The sequence below is a fragment of the Colobus angolensis genome, unplaced genomic scaffold (assembly GCF_000951035.1).
Source record: "Colobus angolensis palliatus isolate OR3802 unplaced genomic scaffold, Cang.pa_1.0 Scaffold3, whole genome shotgun sequence".
NCBI classification, from domain to species: domain Eukaryota; kingdom Metazoa; phylum Chordata; class Mammalia; order Primates; family Cercopithecidae; genus Colobus; species Colobus angolensis.
Window position 1 is genome coordinate 20,670,422 of NW_012116265.1, and position 6,478 is coordinate 20,676,899.

At 42.8% G+C, this 6,478-nt stretch overlaps 1 protein-coding gene across 7 annotated transcripts in view; it reads left to right on the forward strand.

Annotated features, from left to right (window-relative positions):
* The window catches only part of NUMB (numb homolog (Drosophila)), a 205,435-nt gene that overhangs the window by 434 nt on the left and 198,523 nt on the right, over positions 1-6,478 (forward strand). Inside the window, exon 2 of one of the 7 annotated variants that reach the window (XM_011949611.1) lies at positions 531-636. The exons of the other annotated variants lie outside the window; for them this stretch is intronic. The gene's annotated coding sequence lies outside the window, so the exon portion shown is untranslated. The remainder of the gene's footprint in view (positions 1-530; positions 637-6,478) is intronic. 7 annotated transcript variants of the gene reach the window in all.

The following is a 6,478-nucleotide window of genomic DNA, read 5'->3' on the forward strand; positions in this document are numbered from 1 at the left end:
CCGGACCCACGCGGGTCAGGGCAGGAGGTCCCTTGGGACGTCCAGCTGCTCCGGTCTGGGGCGCTGACCGGCGGCCAGTGTGTGGGGAGTAGGTATCTGAGGAAACGGAAGCGGCCAGGGTCCCAGAGAAGGGGGTGACCTGTAACGACCTGCTCCGAGGGCGGGGTGTCTCGGGAATACCCAGGACGGCTTGGGTGTCAGGGAGAAGGGGAACCCGGGAAGCCCGGCCGCGGCCCGTGTGGAGAGAGCGGGGTGGGGGGTGGGGGGCAGGGGAACTGGGAGTGGCCCCGGTCCGAGGGAGGTAGGAAGGCCGAGGGTGGCCGGGGTCCCGGGTGACAGGGAGCAGACTTGCTCCAAGTAGGGGCGTCTGAGGAAACGCTCGGAGGGGGTTGGGGACCGTCGTGAGAAAAGCGGCTGTCCAAGGGAGGGGGCTCCTGGGGAGATGAGGAGCGGCGGGTCTTGGGAGGGTCGGACGTATAGAGATCTTGCACCGCCTGGGGGAGGAACCGAAGCGCCCTGCGCCCCCATAGCTGAACTGGGATGAGAGACACAACTGGCCTGGCCGCTCCTGGGTCTGAGGATCCCTAGGGGACCAGGAAAGAAGTCCTGGAGGAGTGGCTCGGGTTTGAGACCGGGGTGAGGAGCCAGCAGGGAAGTGGAAGTTCCCTCGGTTGGAGAGGAGTCATGCAAAATGGGACGGTGATGGGCGGAGGTGGGGGAGAATCCCTATAGGAGGGAGTAGTAGATAAGGTAGAGAAAGAAAGTTGCCCGAGAGAGTAATGGTTTCGTGGAACTGGCTAGGACAGCAGATATATGAGAAATTAACAGTGGAGCCATATAGGTTCACAGGTCTTCAGAAATAGAAGAAACTTCAGTTTCATAATTAATACCAAGATGACATCTAGGACCAAAGAAAAACTCCTAAAAGCAAGGTTAAGTGACTTGTTTTAGAAAAGAAATTTGTTTTAGGACGATGGCAGTAATATTAGGAAATAGGTTCATTGACAGGGTGGGGAATTTGAGAGGGAAAAGGGGAGGAGTAGCTGAACTAAAGGAGTAGAAGTAGATACTTGATCAGAAAGAGGATAGGTATACTCGGCTAAATTGAAAAGGAGTTTGAATTCTCGTTCCACCACTTAGCTAAGTTTCTGTGCAGTTTCCTCATCAGAATACTAACAGTAATAGTTCCTACTTTATAAGGTGTTTTTTTTTTTTTTTTCTTGTCAGTATTTGTAGAGCTTTTGGGATAGTGAGTGGCACATAGTAGCGTGTACTGGATTGTTAAATAGAAGATAAAGACCTGATTTCTTCAATGGGGTGGCTCCCAGATATTAGCTTGCATCAAAATCACCTGGAGGGCTTGGTAAACTGTAGATTGCTTGGCCCCACCTGGGGGTTTCAGTAGGTCTGGGGTGGGGCCCAATAATTTATATTTATCTCAAATGATGATCACGTTGGTCAGAGGACCACATTTTAAGAACTACTTACTTTAATGAAACCGGTAATAATGGTAACAACTTTAAAATACCTGCCCATCCTGCTAAAGGGACAGGTAGAGGCAAATTGCCCAAAAGATCCTATTATAAAGGATACCCATTTTTAAGCCTGTGTTTTTCAAATTGTGGATTGTGATTTATTAGTAATTTATAAAATTAGTGTTGCGAATTTTTACCAGCATTGAAAATAAAATGTAGAACAGAATAAAGTGACATTGCATTTGGTAAGGAAAAGTTTTGTTTTGGGAAACTTTTCTCCTACATGTATGTACTAAGTCACAATGTAAAGTGTATTTCTTTTTTTGAGTTCCTGGCCAAAGGATAAAATATATTTCTCAGAGTTAAAAAAGTCTGAAAGCTGGGTGCGGTGGCTCACGCCTGTAATCCCAGCACTTTGGGAGGCCAAGGCGAGTGGATCACTTGAGATCAGGAGTTCAAGATCAGCCTGACCAACATGGTGAGACTGCCGTCTTTAATAAAAACACAAAATTAGCCGAGCATGGTGGCGCATGCCTGTGATCCCAGCTACTTGGAAGGCTGAGGCTGGAGAATTGCTTGAACCCCAGAGGCGGAGGTTGCAGTGAGCCGAGATCACACGATTGCGCTCAGTCTGGGCAACAAGAGTGAAACTCTTGTATTACATTCCATTAAATTTCTTCAGTTTCTGATTTGGTTCCTCCTGTGTTTGTCTTGTCACATATTGTGTTATGCCTCTGACTCTGGAACTTTTTTGGATATTGAGAATCTTTGGCATGAGAACTTAAGGGAATTTGAGGCAGAGAAATTGAATGGTGTGTCTCAGATGTGGTCCGCTTTTGTTTCACTTGTGCCCTCTTGTTCACCCTTTCTTTTTTTATCACTGTACTGTAAAGCATTGTTTGTAAAAACCTGAGTATACACAGACATATTGACAGTAAACAACACTGAAATGGACTGGCTTGAGAAAATGTCATGTATAGAAAATAAGCAAAAACAAAGGAAGAAACATTGCGAAAAAGAAAAATGAAAAGATACTTCCTTTTTAGAGAGTAAAAATATTAAGTATTTCTTGTCCTTACACTAATATAAAACATATACAGATATTTTTAAAGGAACTAGATATACAATTTCTAGGTCTTTGTAGAGAAAAGCAATAGTAATAATATGTGACAGCAAAATGCACCTGGGATAGAGGCTTAACTACAAAGTAAATCATTTATTAAGCGGGAGCTTTTGTTTTGATGGTTTTCTCCCTTGAGAATAAACTGGATGTGGTACATGTTGTAAATTTGTTTGAGGAACCCAAATGTAATTTGCAATGTGTTTTTAAAAAGAATGTATGTTTTATCTGTACTTGGTTTGATTTTTCTTCCATTGAAAGCTAGATGGTTTATATTTAGGAGTTGATTTAGATCTGTTTTTATGGCTGTTAAGAACAGAGGAAGCAGTATTGAAAACTGAAAGAGATCCTTGCAGCTTTCTTTAAAATCTTTAATCCAGGGGATTATGTAACCCCTTCATTAATGTTTTATGAAATTGTGAAGAAACTGTTGGTATAGCTTTCAATCAGGATTTTTTGGATTATTTTTTTCTCTCTCAAAAATCAGTTTTATTTCAGATTATATTTCCTTAAAATTTTTTTTTTTTTTTTTTGAGACAGAGTATCGCTCTGTTGCCCAGGCTGGAGTGCAGTGGCGCGATCTTGGCTCACTGCAAGCTCCGCCTCCCGGGTTCACGCCATTCTCCTGCCTCAGCCTCCTGAGTAGCTGGGACTACAGGCGCCCGCCACCACGCACGGCTAATTTTTTTGTATTTTTAGTAGACACGGGGTTTCACCGTGGTCTCGATCTCCTGACCTTGTGATCCGCCCGCCTCAGCCTCCCAAAGTGCTGGGATTACAGGCGTGAGCCACCACGCCCGGCCTATTTCCTTAAAATTTTTATTTTCATTTGGAAGACTGCAAGACATATAACCATTGTATGTGTGAGTTCTAAAGCAGATGCAGTCTTTTCACAAAATAAATTTACTACTTTTTTTCTGTGACATAAGTTTCAAGAAGGAAAGCTTTTCATTTCTTGCATTGAGTTCAGTGGATTATTCCTACCACTAGAGTTGTTGTTTAAGTCATGGTACATTTATATAGATCATTCAGTTCTACACCAAATGATGGAAGAATGAGAAATCCAGATTGAGTGTATGACAAATAGAAAAGTTCATTCTTCGTAAGTGAGAACATTGGGCCGTTTGATTACCTGGTTTTAATAGGTGGACTTATTATTCATCTGATTATACTTACCTAGGAATAGCTTTGATTACGCAAATTATTTTACAGTGGGATTTGGTTATCTGTAGTTGAATAAATGGTGGGCCTTAAATCCCAAAGAAACTATGTGCTCCTAACTATGCTATTTAGTGAGACTCAGTTTCACATATTGAAGTTTTATTTAGGTAAGTGATTTTAAAAAGTGGAAGTTCAAGTAACACTAGTTAATTAAGTTTATTTTCTATTTCAGAGAAGTCTTGTCTTATTTTATAAGTCTCTGATCTACTTTTCTGCTTCCTGCTCTCCAACTCGCTGTACAATACATTCTAATAGAAATGTGAGTAACTGAAAATCTAGTTCTGTAAAAGTATAAAACCTGTATATGTAGTTTTTTAGTTTGCTTCAAAACTTCCTAAACTAATTATCTTTAAAAAAGTATTTTATATAATAGAGTACTTGAAAAGCTACATTGTATTTTGGACTTGCCAAAACACATCTATTGTGTGTAACAGGTTTTGATTTCTAGAGAATAGATCTTGAATTCTGCAGATTTCTGAACTCTGATTTTTTTCCCCTTTTTTTTAAAAAAAAAAAATCCCACTTTTAGTTTAGATCCTGAGAATATATATGCAGGTAGGTTATATGGCTATATTGTGTGATGCTGAGGTTTGGGGTATGATTGGTCCTGTCACCCAGGTAGTAAGCATAGTACCTAATAGTTCTTCAACCCTTCCCCCTCTCCCTTTCTCCCTCCCTCCTTTTATGTTTTCTTTCTTTTTTTTTTTTTTTTGAGACGGGGTCTCGCTCTGTCACCCAGGCTGGAGTGCAGTGGCCGGATCTCAGCTCACTGCAAGCTCCGCCTCCCGGGTTTATGCCATTCTCCTGCCTCAGCCTCCCGAGTAGCTGGGACTACAGGCGCCCGCCACCTGCCCGGCTAGTTTTTTGTATTTTTTTTAGTAGAGACGGGGTTTCACCGTGTTAGCCAGGATGGTCTCGATCTCCTGACCTCGTGATCTGCCGTCTTGGCCTCCCAAAGTGCTGGGATTACAGGCTTGAGCCACTGCGCCCAGCCTCCCTTTATGTTTTCTTGATAGGGCTGGGGAGAAATAATATACTCCTTAAATTAAAAAAAATTTTTGCTATCTTATGTTTTAAATCTTGACATTATAGTACATCCTTTAGTGGCAAAGAAAATTTGTTTAAGGGGCTGGGTGTGGCGGCTCATGCCTTTAATTCCAGCACTTTGGGAGGTTGAGGCAGACTGAACACGAGGTCAGGATATTGAAACCATCCTGGCTAACACAGTGAAACCCTATCTTTACTAAAAACACAAAAAATTAGCTGGGTGTGGTGGCATGCGACTGTAGTCCCAGCTACTTGGGAGGCTGAGGCAGGCGAATTGCTTGAACCTAGGAGGCGGAGGTTGCAGTGAGCCAAGATCACGTCACTGCACTCCAGCCTGGGTGACAAAGTAAGATTGTCTTGGAGAAAAAAAAAAAAAAAAAAACCAAGAAAATTTGTTTTAGTAATGTAACATGTTATAAATTTTATCATAACGTAGAAATACTATACAAGGCTTTAGGATGTATGTTCAGCTGCGACACACAGGTAATGATCAATAGGATATCATTAAATACTAGGTACAATATTGCCATATATTTTGGAGATTATAAAACATGCACTTTGAGGCTGGGCACAGTGACTCAGGCCTGTAATCCCAGCACTTTGAGAGGCTGAGGCGAGCGGATCACCTGAGGTCAGGAGTTTGAGACCAGCCTGACCAACATGGAGAAATCCTGTCTCTACTAAAAATACAAAATTAGCCGGGTGTGGTGGCGCATTCCTGTAATCCCAGCTACTCAAGAGGCTGAGGCAAGAGAATCACTTGAACCCAGGAGGTGGAGGTTGCAGTGAGCCGATACCATGCCATTGTACGCCAGCCTGGGCAACAAGAAACTTCGTCTCAAACAAAACAAAACAAAACAAAACAAAAACCATAAAAAAATGCACTTCGAAATCTTGGGGCAAAAGGAGGATTGAAATGAAGGGGAGAATAAAGAGAATACTGACGTGCTTAAGGGAGGAGTCTGGAGGATCTGCAGGAAGTGTATCTAGAGGAGTGTGTGGTTCTTGGCAGTTTTCCTGGAGTGACATATGTAAAGGAGGATGATTCTATTTGCAACATCCATGGACTTATTTTTCATTCTTGGTAGTTTCTGCTGCTTGTTATTACTCTTCCGTTGTTTTCTTCCCCTCAAGAAAGCATGTCAGAAGGCAACTAAGTAGACTGAGAAGTGGTAGTCCTGGAGGATGAGAGCCTTGGAAGGACCATGTGGATTTAGAAGAAGACTCGTCTTATCTCTGCTTCTGCAGCTCTTGGGAGATCCCCAGCAACCTTAACTAGTCCAGCCTTTCCCACTTGTCCTCTCTAGTGGAGTATGGGATTAGGAAGAGACCCCCTAGTCATCTTAAATGGATTAACCAAGGAGTTGCTATATTAGTAATTAATGTTCAGTGACTTCCCCCTCTCTACCCATGAAAACCCTGTTTCTCCCCACTTGTTTGCTGATAAATTACATTCCTTTTTTTTTTGAGACAGAGTCTTGCTCTTTTGCCTAGGCGGGAGTGTGCAGTGGCATGGTCTCGGCTCACTGTAGCCTCAACATTCTGGGCTCAGGTGATCCTCCTGCCTCAGCCTCTCCAGTCGCTGGGACTACAGGCATGCCCAGTTCATTTTTTT